The sequence below is a fragment of the Mus pahari genome, chromosome 5 (genome assembly GCF_900095145.1).
Source record: "Mus pahari chromosome 5, PAHARI_EIJ_v1.1, whole genome shotgun sequence".
Lineage (NCBI taxonomy): Eukaryota > Metazoa > Chordata > Mammalia > Rodentia > Muridae > Mus > Mus pahari.
Window position 1 is genome coordinate 57,171,199 of NC_034594.1, and position 14,769 is coordinate 57,185,967.

Genomic DNA, 14,769 nt, shown 5'->3' on the forward strand with positions numbered 1-14,769 from the left:
CCCCCCCCCGTCTCCGAGCTCACCTGCATTTACCTCACCCTCATTCTGAACGACGACTGGATGGCAGTCATGGAGGATAAGATCAACGCCCTCATTAAAGCAGCTGGTGTCAATGCTGAACCTCTCTGGCCTTTCTTGTTTGCAAAGGCCCTGGCCAATGTCGACACGGAGAGCCTCACCAGCAATGGAGGGGCTCGTGGGCCCGCGCCAGCAGCTGGAGCCATGCCTGCTGGCCGTCCTGCCTCAGCAGAGGAGAAGAAAGTGGAAGCAAAGAAGGAATCTAAGGAGACGGATGATGACATGGGCTTTAGTTTTTTGTTTTTTGTTTTGACTAAACTGCTTTGTTAACACATCCAATAAAGATCTGAACCTGTAAATCAATCAATCAATCAATCAATCAATCTCTCCCTTAAGTAAAAGGAGAGTTAGGGAGTCAAGTATGCACATTGGAAGCATAGGCAGTCATAAGTAAATTTAGGTCAAATATGTCTCTAAGAAATGATGATGGCACTTGACTTGGATGCATTGCCCAAATGCATCCCATTTGTGACCAAGAGAAGCCTCAATCAATAATTCTACCTGCCTGCCTATCTTTGGTAATGCTGTGCATACGAAGAGCAGAGATGAATACTAGGTATCTTTCTTAAGTGTTCTCCATCTTATTTTTTGAGACAGGATGTCTCACTAAACCTAGAATTTACTCCTCAGCTAAACCAACCGGATAGTAACTGTCAGGTATCTGCTTGTCTCCGCCTCCAGCACTGGATTCATGCCACTGTACCTAATTCTGTAGATTTTGAGCGGAGGTCCTCACGCCTGTGAACCAAGCACTTTACCTACGGAGCCACCTGTTCAGCCCTATCAATGACATTTTGATGGTGAGTGTCTGTGAGGGAAGTGAGGAGGAGGGTATCTGGGAGGAGACGGGGCAAAGGGTAAATATGACCAAGATGTAATGTATACAAAATTCCCAATGAACTCATAACGCTTAGAAGAGGAAACCAAACCAGAACTATAGAAAGCATTTTGTTTTCTAAGCAAAAAGAACAAAAGGCTTAGAAAGGCTGTGTGGCCCTTCTACCCCACACTCCAGAGAGATTAGATAATCAGGGCGCCAACTAATTAGCAGATCAATCCCTTGATAGAGTCCAGATCTGAAGAGAATATTGGGAAGTGGCTGTGGATGGAAGGGGGGCCTGGTTAGAGGAAGTGGGTCATGAGGGGTGTTCTTGGAGACTAAGTCTTGCCTTGGGCTTTACTGTGGCTGCTCCTGTCCATTCCCTGTCAGCCACGATGTGGGAACTTTCGCCGTCATACACTCTTGATGCTTTGATGTTATGATCAAAAGTGGGAGGTGAAAGCAACGATGGGCTGAAGACTCGGTCAACGTGAACAAGTCGCCTCTTCTTGTTGTGGCTCGGCTAGAAAGTGTTTCCTACAGGCTCACATGGTTGCACACTTGGTTCCTGTCACTGTAACCTCCTGGGCCTGTGAGCTAAAACTGATCCTTATTCAGCTCTGGTAGGTTGCTGCTGTTGTATCACAGTGATGAGAAAATAATTCAGACAACCTTTTAAGATATTCTGTGAGGCATTTTGTTACTAATAGAGAAATATTTATTTCTGACAATACAACCTCAAGTCTTGTGAAGGAATAATTGGTATTCAGCCTTGTCTTAGTTTGGGGCTATTATAATTTTTTATAATATAATATAATATGTATTATATCTTAGATAGGAAAATTTATAAGTAACAGTAAAGTACTGCTTGCTGTTCTCTAGCCTAGGGAGCCAGCTCTATCTGTCACTGCATTTGGTATCTGCTTGAGGCCTGTTAGCGGTGGTACTTTTAACATATTTTCTGCAAGTGGAAGGGCACACACCTTTCTCAAGCTTTTTTCTTCTTTTTCTCATTTTCTTATTTGGTCCGTGAGAATTTTGTACAATGTATTTTAATCATAATCAGCCTTCCTTAAACTCCTCCCAGATCTCCCCTTGTCTCTTCCTTACCCACCCAATATTGTCTTTTATTTTTTTTTAAAGATTTATTTATTTATTATATATGAGTACACTGTTGCTGTCTTGAGACAGACCAGAAGAGGGCATCGGATCCCATTACAGATGGTTGTGAGCCACCATGTGGCTTCTGGGAATTGAACTCAGGACCTCTGGAAGAGCAGTCAGTGCTCTTAACTGCTGAGCCACCTCTCCAGTCTTTTTTTTTTTTTTAATCAAGCACAGTTGGTGCTGCATATACTCCTGGGTGTATGGTCTTCCATGGGAGCATGGTACTTAACCAGGTGCTACACTCTTAAAGAAAACTGGCTCTTCAATCCACGAACAGCTACCAGTTGCCAATAGCTCCTTTGCTGAGGGTGGGACGTGTATCTAGCTCTGCCCTTCCATGCTGAGATTTTGTCTGGATGGAGCTTGCACAGGTCTGTGTGGTTCATGATGTCACAACTGCTATGAATCCCTAAGAATGGCTATCCTGTCGTGTCCAGAGGTCAACGGTTCCCTGCAGGTTGCTTCTTGTTACTGATGCCATTCATGAAGGCCGAGTCCCCGGGATCTAACCTCTTCCCCAAATCTCCACCTTCTAATTCCATCACCATAAGGGAGCGGCATGGAGAAGAGGGCAAATCCAGAAGAGAGCAAATCTCCATGGAAGTTCAGAGTCCACTCTCACGGTCTAAGTAGGTGGTTACATCCTCGTCATCATCGTGAACACTGACGTGTTACACCACCGATCACTGTGCCAGAGCTTATTTACAACGCAAGAACATGCCAAGGAAACATGCGCGCGGTCTGTGACTTGGCACGCAGGCACTGTTTTCCTGTTTGAGTCCATGAGGCAATGCTGGCAGGCGGAAGTGTTGCTTTGGAAACAGAGTGGTAAGAACACGGGGCTGTCTCCTCTAAACCTGTGCTGCGCATGCTTCTGACCCCACCATCTGCTGCTCGAGCCTGGCAGGAGCCTCCTTTCTCGTTTCTTTGATTTTGTGGGCTTACTTACCCTAGCTGCACATCTCGACCCAGTAGCCAGAGCTATCTTCTTACTATGAAAATGTGACCATGGTAATTTTTAACTTAAGTCACTTTCATGTCCCTAGTTCTTGTATGACAATGCCCAAAGCACTAAATATAGAGATCACAGGGCTCCTGAGGTACTTTTTCTTTTTCTTTTTTTTTGAGCAAATATGTCATCTAATTTTTTTTTTTTTCTTTTTTTGGAGACAGGGTTTCTCTTTGTAACGGTGGCTGTCCTAGAACTAGTTTTGTAGACCAGGCTGGCCTTAAACTCATAGAGATCTGCCTGCCTCTGTCTTCCAAGTGCTTAAAGATGTGTACAATTATGTCTGTTCATCTTCTAGACTGTAAAAAAGTTTTATTGTTACTTATGTGTCAGTGATTTATCTATGTGTGTGTATTCCACATGACTGCATGTGCCCAAGGAGACCCTGAAAGGATATCTTATCCTCTGGGTCTGGAGTTACAGGTGGTGTGAGCCGCTCATTGAGGATACTAGAATCAAAACTCAGGAACTCTGGAAGAGCAGGAAGAGCTCTTAACTGCTGAGCCAGCTCTCCCTGCCCCCACGCTTTCAAGTCAGGGTCTTTGTAGTTCAGGATGGCCTTGCTCTTGCTGTGTATGACAGGAACTCCTGATCTCCTCCCTCGACCTCTCACGTGTTTGCAGTACAGATATGTGTGTCCCCCATTCTTATTTTCTTAATGCAGTGCAGGGGCTTGGACCCAGGGCTTCTAGAACGCTAGGCAAGTCCTCCACCAACTGAGGTGTAACTCTAGCCCTCATCGCTTCACATTTTAGCGTGATTTTCCTTTACTCTTTTAAGGTCTTTGCTGCTGCTGCTGTTGTTTTATTTGTGATTCAGGGTTTCCCAGGTAGCTCAGGCTAGCATAGAACTTGCCCTGTATCTTGGGGGTTCTGCTTCATTCTTCAGGTCTTTTTAATTTTTTATTTTTGTCTAAAACCAAACCAAACCACCACCACCACCACCAACACTATGTATCCTTCAAGAGCCAACATAAATAGTACCAGCGCCAAGAAGCCTTTATTGAGGAAGTTATAAAGAATTAAAAGCATTTTCACGGCATTCCCACAATACCTTTCTCCAATCTGTCTGAAAATCGCGAGTCACCCAAATTATTATTACACCCAAAGTTGAGCAGAGACACCATCTGCACGGGCTGTAATGGAGCTGGTGCTCGGGAGTCACTGAAGGCGGAGCTCTCCGAAGGCGGGAGCCCTTGCATGCCGCCTAAGACAATCTGTAAGCACAAACACTGGCTTACTGCTTAGACAAGGAAAGTGCGTTTGTTCTTTTCCTCCTGAGCATGATTTTTCCATTTACTTTGGTGAGGACGGACAGAAGGCTAAGAACAGGAAAGGAGAGATGAGCTTGGGGGAAATGAGAAGAGTAGAGCACAGAGAGGGTTGGTGGAGGTAAAAAGAAACAGATACAAGGTATCGCTCTCTGTAATAGTCTTTCCGGCTTGGAACCAGAGAGAAAAATCCCGATGTGTTTTCAGGAGCAAGCTGCGCTTCCATTCTGGCCACGTGGCCAGGCAGCTTCTGTCGATCACTGCTTCGGAGAGAACGTGCGAGGTCTCTGTGTACAAAGTTCAGAGGGAACTCAGGGCTCCCTCTCCGACTGTGTCTGCATTCTGCTTATTTCCTTTTCCTTTCTCCCTCCAGCACTTCCGATCCTTCCCTTCCAGCCCAAGCATCCTCCAGGGCCCATTCAGCCTTCCATTGGTCCCAATGCAAATGCTTGATTATCTTCCACTGAAAGCTGGGTAGCCATATGGGACAGTATTGGCTTCCTCGAGGCACCACCGAGTCTATTTTTGAGGCCAAATGGGCCACAGTGCTGTTTACCTTTTTAAATGAGATTTAGTCCAGGGATGAGAGTCAGTGCTGTGTCCTCCAACTCTTCAGGCACACGGGGTCACGCTCTAGCCCAGAGAAGAAGAGGTCACGGTGGAGGCCAGAACTGATGGAGCCTGCCTGTTCTCATCAACATTTACCTCCTCAGGAAACTCTAAAAGCTGATGCTGCCTCACTCCCAAGGAGATTCTGTCTGTGGAGGAGCTAAGGGCTTAGAGGCACACCTCTTCTCTGTTCTGGAATATTAGTACAATGGCCTTGTTGTTAGGCAGGTAATCCCAAAGGATCAGAGATGAGAAAGAGCTCTCTCATCCCCCACTTTGGTGGATGTGAGAACTGGTCCCCAAGGTAGTCTAAACTAGGTTTGCACAGAGGAATGAGAGAATTAATTGGAATTGTGGCCTGTGGGGCAAAGCATTTCTAGGATGAGGAACTGGTGGGAAGTAACGGTGACCCAAGGGCTGGTGGGGAGATCGTGGGAGTGGTGCGGACAATCAGCTGTGTTTGGCTGTGGGTAGGCAGTGGCTCTGTTGTATGCTTGCCCCCTCTCTGGTGTCACAGGCCTCTACTTCACTCTAGTGTTGACCTTAGTGGGATTGTCCTCGATTTACCTTCCTTAGAAATGGTTTAAGTTCCTTCTTACTAAGGGACGATCCAATTTGAGTATGGTGGTGGCACACTCCTTTAATCGCATCACTTGGGAGGCAGAGGCAGGCAGATTTCTGAGTTCGAGGCCAGCCTGGTCCACAGAGTGAGTTCCAGGACAGCCAGAGCTACACAGAGAAACCCTGTCTTGAAAAACAAAAAACTAAAAACAAACAAACAAACAAACAAACAAACCAGTTCAAATGCATAGTTTATCACAGGGTTGGCAGTCTCTTAGTAGCAGGACATTCTGAGAAGATAACATTCTACTTTTTCAACTAGTAGCTAAAGGTAGAAAAAAAAAAAAGAAATCATAGTTTCTTAGACATCAGCGCTTCAGAAGCTAGGATTCAGTGAATGTACACATGAGTATACATACACACACACTCACATACATATGCAAACATGATTCTGTACACATGCCAACACTCGCACACATATATATTTCAAAACACATACATAGACAAATATACAGATACATGAACACAACATACACCAAAACTTATACACACCAACATAGGCACAAATAGACACACACCAACACAAGTATACATACACCAACACACACACACACACACACACACACACACACACACACACACACTGTAGTAGCATATACTTATGAGCTTATGATCACAGTGAACCTGGAGGAAAACTAGGCAGGGTCTTACTCATTCATTGATTGTTTCGAGCGTCCCAGTTTCCCCACTGGGGGCTGAAATACAACAAGAAGTCAGAAGGTCTCTGACTCTATAGGGTATGAAAAATACAACTAAAATATAAGCAAAATGTGCAAATCTTTAGTATCCCTGCAACACATTTAAAAAAAAAAAACATTTTTATTGATTCTTTGTGAGTTTCACATCATGCATCCCAGTCCCTCTCATCCCCCATCCCCTCATACCCACCACTCGCCCTTGCAACCCCCCCCCCCCAAATAAAACACAAACAACAATAACAAAAGCACAGAAAACATCTCATTGTGAAAGCTATAGTATGTCACAGTGTGTCCACAGTATATCCCTGGGACCACACATCTTCACTTGCAGATGTTCATTGCAATGAGTCACTGGTCTGGCTCAAGATCTCTGACTTCTGCGACACCATCAATATCGGATTCTCATAGGGACTCCTCCCGGTTCTCCTGTTGTTGGCCTCTGTCATGGAGATCCTGCAGCTTTGGAACAGCAGGACTGGCCCTTTCATGTGTCCCAACTGATGATAGAGATTTTGGGGTGGGCCAATTCAGAGCCCTGGATCTAGACTTGGGTGGTAGCTGAGCTGGTCAGCCTTAACCCCAGGGCAAGCTCTCCAGCACTGCTCTGGCTAGGCCACTCAATGCAGCTCTCCTGCTCTCATGGCCTCGAGGCTGGTTCACCACCCATGCCTCCAGAGCCAACTCCACTATACTACCCAGTCAGAGTGCAGGGTTCCAAGTGCTGCAGCCTGTCCCAGGCGGGACCAGCTCTCCTGTTCTCATGCCCTTGGGCCTGGCTCACCAGCGCCTTTGGTACCAGGCTCTCCTGTGCTGCTTGGATGAGGTGCTGGGCCTGCTCTCCTGAGTGCCCTGCAACACATTACAATCCCATTTCCCTTCTTTTTTTGTTTTGCCACGGTGTAGGTTTTGAGAACACAGCTGTCCCAGAACAGGTGCAAGGAAAGCTACAGTCAAGGATGCGTTCCAATGTTGACTCATCTCTTCCAGACACCTATGTAAGCTAAACAGGCTACCGAGAACTTCTGTTTCCACAGTCACAGCACTAAGAAGCTGCTGTCTCCCGTCATCATCAAGGCTGCTCTGTGGATCCTATCTGTGGCAGTGCCAGGAAGCTTTTTGCAGGCCTTTTGCCCAGGAGCATTCCAGGCTGTCTGTCTGAAGTCCATGGGGTGAAGTGGTGAGACCACCTGGTCAGAGGCAGCCTGCTGGGCCTCAGCGTGGAATCCTGGCTTCCCTCTATCATGTTTACAGAGCTGTGTCTGTCTGCTTAGCCTCCTATGAGATGAGAATACCAGGCAGTCCTTAGTCACTCAGCAGTGAGTTCTGGTAATTTTCCTCTGGGAGAAAGAGGGCTGGTTGCCAGCCTTAGATTGTGTTCCCTCTGCTATCCTCTCTGCTGTCAGCTGATGAAATAGGGCTTTTGATTTCCTCTTCTGTATATTTTCTGACACAGAGGCACTGGGGAAAGCAGGCTAGAAACTGCCACTGTGTTAGGGCTGCTGAGAAATATTCACAGAAATAAAAAAAATGTTAGACTCACTGAGAGCACAGGCACACAAATATACTAATGCTTACGAAGATGTTTTGCATATGTGTATTTGTGTAGTCTTCTCCCCAAAGGATTACAATGGTTAGGAAGAAAAGAATAACAACCCCTCCCCCCATGTTATCTTTATTTTTCTGTATCAAAAGCAACAACATCATGGAGATCATGGGGGAGAAAAAGGATTGTGATCTCAAATGTTTTCTTCTACACGTTTGCAGGGCTAGGCTTTGTAAGGAACCCGAGACTTCCATCTTTTAAAACAAACAATCAAATAAATGTAATCAATCTTTTCTTTATGTATGGGTGGTTTTTCTACATATATACTTGTGCACCATGTGCATACCTGGTGTCCACAGAGGCTAGAACAGGGTACTGGACCTCCTGGGACTAGAGTTACAGATGGTTGTGCTCTGCCATGTGAGCTGGAACTTGAACTCTTGTCCTCTGGAGGAGCAGCCAATGTTCTTAACTGCTGAGCCCCCTCTCCAGGCTCATCCATTTTATTTATTTATTTATTTTTAATTTTTATTTCAGAACACTGTGAGTGTCAATTGTCTTGGAAGATGTGATGGATTCTGTAGGTTTAGGATGGCAAGGAGTTAATCTCCCCAGCTCTAGGCTCATGGTTCTGATGGGACCATTGTCACAGTACCCTGCCCTTCCTCTCGTCCCTCTTTCAGGCCACACAGTGATGATTGGGTTCACACAAGTCCCCATTGTCCTGAGCACTATTGTGGCACATGGGAGAGCCTACAACCTCAGCTGCATCGGTGTTTATTGACAATTGGAGTTTTGAGACAACATTCTTGCATTTTTGGGTCTTAGAACTGGAAGTGAACTAGCCAAAGATCTACTCCTCTGCCATATGGACACAGCCTCTGTCAACCACGAAGAAAAGAACAGATGGAAGAGAGCAGAGGATCAGATTCCCATCCTCTGTGATTTCTGAGGCAGCTGACAAATCAACTAAAAATTCCCTATGTCACTGAGAAGGTGAAGACAAATCTTTCCCATAACAGCCTATTTTAATATTACATCACAAACTAGAGAGGAAAGGACAAAAATGGCTCCCTTAGAGAGTTTTAAATCAGTTTACTAAAGTATATTTTTGAGAAAGTAAAATGTTTTCATCCTAGCTATAGAGCTAAGTAGATTTTGGCATACATCTGCTCATGTTACTACCATACAGATTATAATACAGTACATCTCATCATTCCACCAAATTCCCTCAGGTTCCCTTGCATGCCACAGTTTGCTGGAGTTCAACTCCATGTAGCTATTGATCTTTTTTTTATTAACATAGATTAGGTTGTCTAACACTATTAATAAATGGTATGATGGTTTGAAAAAAAAGACCCGTATAGGCTAATATATCTGAATGCTTAGCCATCAGGGAGTGGGGCCATATGAAAGGATTAGAAGGATTAGGAGATGTGATCATGTTGGAGGGAGTGTGTCACTGGGGTGGCCACCAAGGTTTCAAAAACCCACACCAGGCTCAGTCGCTCCCTTTTTTCCTATGGATCAGAGGTAGAACTCTCAGCTACTTCTCCAGCACCATATTTGCCTGAGTGCTGCCATGCTCCCACCATGATTATAATGGCCTACTGTATGCAAGCTCCAATAAATGCTTTCTTTTATAAGAGTTTCCTTGCTTACTGTGTCTCTTCACAGCAATAGAACAGTGGCTAAGACAAGTGGGATAATTCAATTTGTGCCTCCCTCCCCCACCCGCAGTGTTTCTGAGATTTACTTGTTGGGGTCTCTCACCTCCACTGACCACTCTCCCTCTAAGCATTGTATTGCACCCCTTGCAGACGTGCAAGATTGCCAAGAGGACCTCCCCAAATCTCCTAAAATCAGACCGCCCTGCGTCGTTGTCATCACCACCCACTGTCATTGCCCGGACCAACCACTGACGTCGTCACCGCCCACTCATTTAGACCCGCCTTCCAGACACAGCTCTTCTCGTGATCGGACAGCGTGCCATTGAGAGAGACACAGAGAGACACAAAGGGACACGTGGGAGAGGGTTAAGGGTTCTCCTGTGTCCAATTAATAAATTATGCTCTGACCCTTGCAGCTCATTCTATTCTTAGGATGTTTAGCCCTTCAGTATGAACCCAGTCCAAGGTGTTTTCTGCCCACGCAGATACACACAAGTGGTGTGACTCAGAAATACACATTTACTGAGGATATTCTGTATCTGTTCCTTGTCCTTTTCTATGGCTGGAAAGTAGGTGGTTATATTATAATTAATGTGCACATTCTCTCACTGATAAACTTTGGGTTATCCCAAATGAAGTTGCTATGAACATTTCTGTCCTTTTTGAATTGTTACTCTCATTTTTTTCCTTGGCTCTTGTTTTAAAACATCAAATTCACGGTTTTCTTCTTAGGGCTAGAATTGCTGGGTAAGGATTTGTTCAAATGAAAATGTTGAACAATTGTTCTAGGTGATGGATGGTTCCATCCTGACTGGGATGGTGGTTTATTTTTCTACCAGCAATGTGGGAGATTTTCACCACCAACCCTTCATGTTACAGAGGGTGCAGTTTTATCTTTGTATGATCTTAATTTGTATATTCTTGATCTCAGGTGTTGCTAGACTATGATTTTCCCATCTGTAGGAGTGTGTGTGTGTGTGTGTGTGTGTGCATGTGTATAGTTGTATACTTGCCTTTGCCTTCTTTTTTGAGACAGTTTCTCACTGGCCTAGAGTTTCCCAAGTAGGATAGTCCAGCCAGCCAGTGAGCTCCCGGGACCTTCCTCATTCCACTTTCCCAGAATTTTGATGATTAATGCTTATCACCATTTGTATTTATTTATTTTTAGATTTTTGAGATGGGATATTACTATGTAGTTATATTGTTCTGAACTTGGTATGTAGACTACACAGACATTGAATTCACAGGGATCCACCTGCTCCTGCCTTCAGAACCTTGGGATTAAAGTGTCTGCCTCCATGCCTGGTACAACTCCGGTTTTTAATGTTAAGTTCATGGAGGTAAAACTCAGGTCTTCATGTCTGTATAGCAAACACTTAACTGCTTGTGCTATTTCCCAGCTCCTATATAAGTTCTTTTGCAAGGCATCCATTCAAATCTTGTGGTCATTTAGAAAATCAGATTATTTTGTTATAATTAATTACTTTACATTTAAAAATGATTTATTTTTATTTTGTGTGCACTGGTGTTTTGCCTGCATGTATGTCTCTGTTTGGGTGTCGGATTCCCTGGAACTGGAGTCACTAACAGTTGTGAGCTGCCATGTGGGTGCTGGGAATTGAACCTGAGTATTCTGGAAGTGTGACTAGTGCTCTTAGTCACTGAGGCATCTGGAAGGAAATATAATTTATAACATTCATATATAGGTTAGTGACTGTGTTTTGTTCAAGAAAGTTTATCTATCCTCAATTTTCAAAAATGTTCTCCAGGGATAGTGGTGTGTCTCAGTGGTAAAATAGCTTCCTCTCAGGTGTGTAAAGCTCTGTAGTTGATACCTGTTGCACATAATTTTTCTCACATTTACATATTTACTGTTGTTGAAGTGATCTAGTTGATAATTTCTTTGTTCACAATTCACTTAGAACTCAAAAATTTTCATTTTCTGGGAGATGTAGAAGCCTACCCTAGTATGTGTCCTTTTATTCTTCTCTCTGTATGGTCTTGCCATATATTATAATCATATATGATTAAATATGTACTATAGCTATATCTGGTGGTACACATCTATAATTCCAGAACAGGGAACCACAGAATATGTATCACTGGAGTCCCCACTTCTAGACAATCTTTCCCTCTGGAGATTTACAAAACACAGGAGGATAGTGAGTTTAAGACCATCCTTGGCTACTTAGCAAAACTGTGCCTCAAAAACCAACCCCAACCCCAAATCCCCCAAAACTTACATTGTACACTTGTGCATTAGCTTCTTTTTAAAAAAAACTGCTGTAATAAAACAGTCCGACAAAAATCAACTTAAGGGAGGAAGGGTTTATTTTAGTTCACAGTTCCAGAGAGATACAGTCTATCACGGCTAGGGTGGTACGTAGGCAGGACTGTGGAACAGCCTGGCAATCAGGAAACAGAGCAGGAACAGGAAGTGAGGCCAGGATATAAAACCCAAAAGCCCTTCCCCCTGACATACTTCATCCAGGACAGCTTCATAATCTTCCCAAACACTGACACCATTTGGGACCAAATGTTCAGACATTTGAGACTATGCAGACAGTCTGCATCCAAATACAACTTTCATTGCATTTCCTTTCAACTTTCACACACATTTTAAGGAACTTACCAATCACTTCCTGGACTGCTTCCCAATCCTGTTGCTCTCCTTTTCTTCCTGAAGGTCTTTGGGGACACTTCCTTCTCATTTGAAGTTCTGTTCTTTAAGAATCCTTTTGGTTTCCAGTTTCTGGCTATTATGATTAAAGCTGCTATGGACATAGTAGAGCAAGTGTCTTTGTGGTATGGTGGTGTTGCAGGAAATCTCCAACACAAATAAGCCTTGGCAAAGAAAACACAACTCGACTAATATGAGTACAAGTCGTATGCCTGGATTGGGCAGATCTCCCACTACACTACCATCGTCCCCATCTATGAGACCCCTTATAACTTGTGATTTCTCCAGGCCCCGTGCTTCTGCTCCACTTTCCTTCCACCTCTTCCTCAGTCATCCTCTCTCCTCTCCTCCTGCCCCTTGCCTCCTAGACCTTCAGCTCCACCTTCCCTTCTCCTGCCTAATCACTGGCTCTAGCCTTTATTTTACAAATTAAGGTGGGAAGAAGGTTTACAGGAAGTCACCTGAGTGCTGACTCATTGCTTGTTCACAACCCTTCCCAGGAGAGCAGAATTAGCATAAAAATACCATTAGCTCCAGGGCTATCTGCAACATGGTGGAGCATCTTTTAGGTATATGCCAAAAAATGGTATAGCTGGGTCTTGAGGTAGAGAGATTTCCAAAGTGGTTGTACAAGTTTGCACTCCTGCTAGCAGTGAAGGACTGTTCTCCCTGCTCCGCAACTTCTCCTGCATATGTTCTCTCTCTCTGACTTTTTTTTTTTTTTTGGTTTTTCAAGACAGGGTTTCTCTGTGTAGCCCTGGCTGTCCTGGAACTCACTCTGTAGACCAGGCTGGCCTCGAACTCAGAAATCCACCTGCCTCTGCCTCCCAAGTGCTGGGATAAAAGGTGAGCACCAGCACTGCCTGGTCTTAACCATTCTGATGGGTGTAAGATGGGAATCTCAGGGTCGTTTTGATTTGTATTTCCCTGATCACGAAGGACTTTGAACATTTCTTCAAGTGCTTCTCACCATTCCTCTGTTGAAAATTCTCTGCTTAGCTCTGTACCTCATTTTTTAATTGGGTTATTTGGGTTGTTGGTATTTAAGTTCTTGAGTTCTTTGTAAGTTTTGGATAGCCTGGGAGAGACTTGAAGTGCCTGGGTGGGGGATACCAGGGAGGCACCTACTCAGAGGAGAAGGGGAGTAGGGATTGCAGGGGGAGGATTGAAGGAAGGGGTGACTAGGGAAAGGGGCACTGAGTGGGATGCAAAGTGAATACATAAAAACAAAATTAAATAAAGAATAAGGAAAAAAACAACAATCCTTTTGGCCAGGTCTACCTGGCATTCATCTATTAACATCTGCCACATTATTCCCAAAGGACTTTGATGAAGTGTACATCTGCGTTGACCAGTTCTCTTTCTCTTTTTTTCTAGCATTTAAAAATGTTTCATTGCCCCTGGATTCTGTTGAGGAATCTGCAATCATTTGAACTCTTCTGCTTTCTGTATTTCATGTATTGATTCTCTTGAGCCCTGGCTGTTCAGATTTCCTTTGCTGTTGGTATTCATGAGACAAATGCATTTCATATGAATGAAGATTTCTATTGTACTAAAGCTATCTCCTCCAGGCTTGACATGACCCTTGGCCATCATGGAGCAGAGTGGCTGCGATGGGCCACAGATCGTAGCCCTCAGTCAAGACAATAAAGGGAGCGGGTCAATGTACTGAGAACTAGGTCTGTAAGAGGGGTGCTACTGCAGAGAATATTCTGTGATAGAGATGGTACAGTCACTAGAACTTTTCTAGATATTACAGTCAGCACTCCCTCCCGTGCTCCGACTGTACACACATGGTCTTGGAACGTGCTAGAATATATAAGAGGTGGAAGATTGACTCAGGGTGGGGGCTTCAGTGGTACACCTTTTGTGAGTAATCATGCATGCTGGGGGGGGGGAGTTCTCAGTGATGTAGCTGCCTTTGAATCACCCACTGTCCTATAAATAACCCCTATCCCATGCTCTGCAGGGAGCCCCTCATCCATGTATGGATTCCCTCACCCATATGCTTGTAGATAATCCCAATAAACTCTACCTGGATGAATAATTTCTTTGATCTGCCATTGCTTTATCTGGGGGAGAATATACATTTCTTTCTGTCTTTTTGGGAAAAGTAACACAGTGATTTATTCTGGGTATCTTTCCTTTGGATGGTATCATCTCACTTAGATAATGCATGACTTTTACCAAATTTGGGAAAACTTAATGTATTACCTTCTCAAAAAAAGGGTTATTCCTGAACCATACTCTATCTTTCGGGGCTCCTATGATATGAAGGTTAGGTCTTTGTTATTGCCTCATAGCCCCTCAGGCTTTGCTTACTTTTGTGACGGAGTTTCACTTAGGTTATCCTCAAACTTGCAATTTTCTTACCTCTGCCTTCCCAGTGGTTGAATTACTGGAGTATGTCATGATGTCCAGCAGCTTTGTTCTTTAAAAATATTATTTCTCTCTGTTAATAATGGATAATTTCTGTTAAAATATTTTCAAATCACTGAAACCATCCACTGGCTTCTCCACTTTGGTATTAAAAGTCCATTTGTCTTACTTTTTTTTTTTTTAAATTAGATATTTTCTTTATTTACATTTCAAATGTTATCCCCT

At 44.0% G+C, this 14,769-nt stretch overlaps 1 pseudogene; it reads left to right on the forward strand.

Annotated features, from left to right (window-relative positions):
- Window positions 1-6: 6 nt before the first annotated feature.
- Window positions 7-348, forward strand: LOC110321950 (annotated as a pseudogene).
- Window positions 349-14,769: the final 14,421 nt, after the last annotated feature.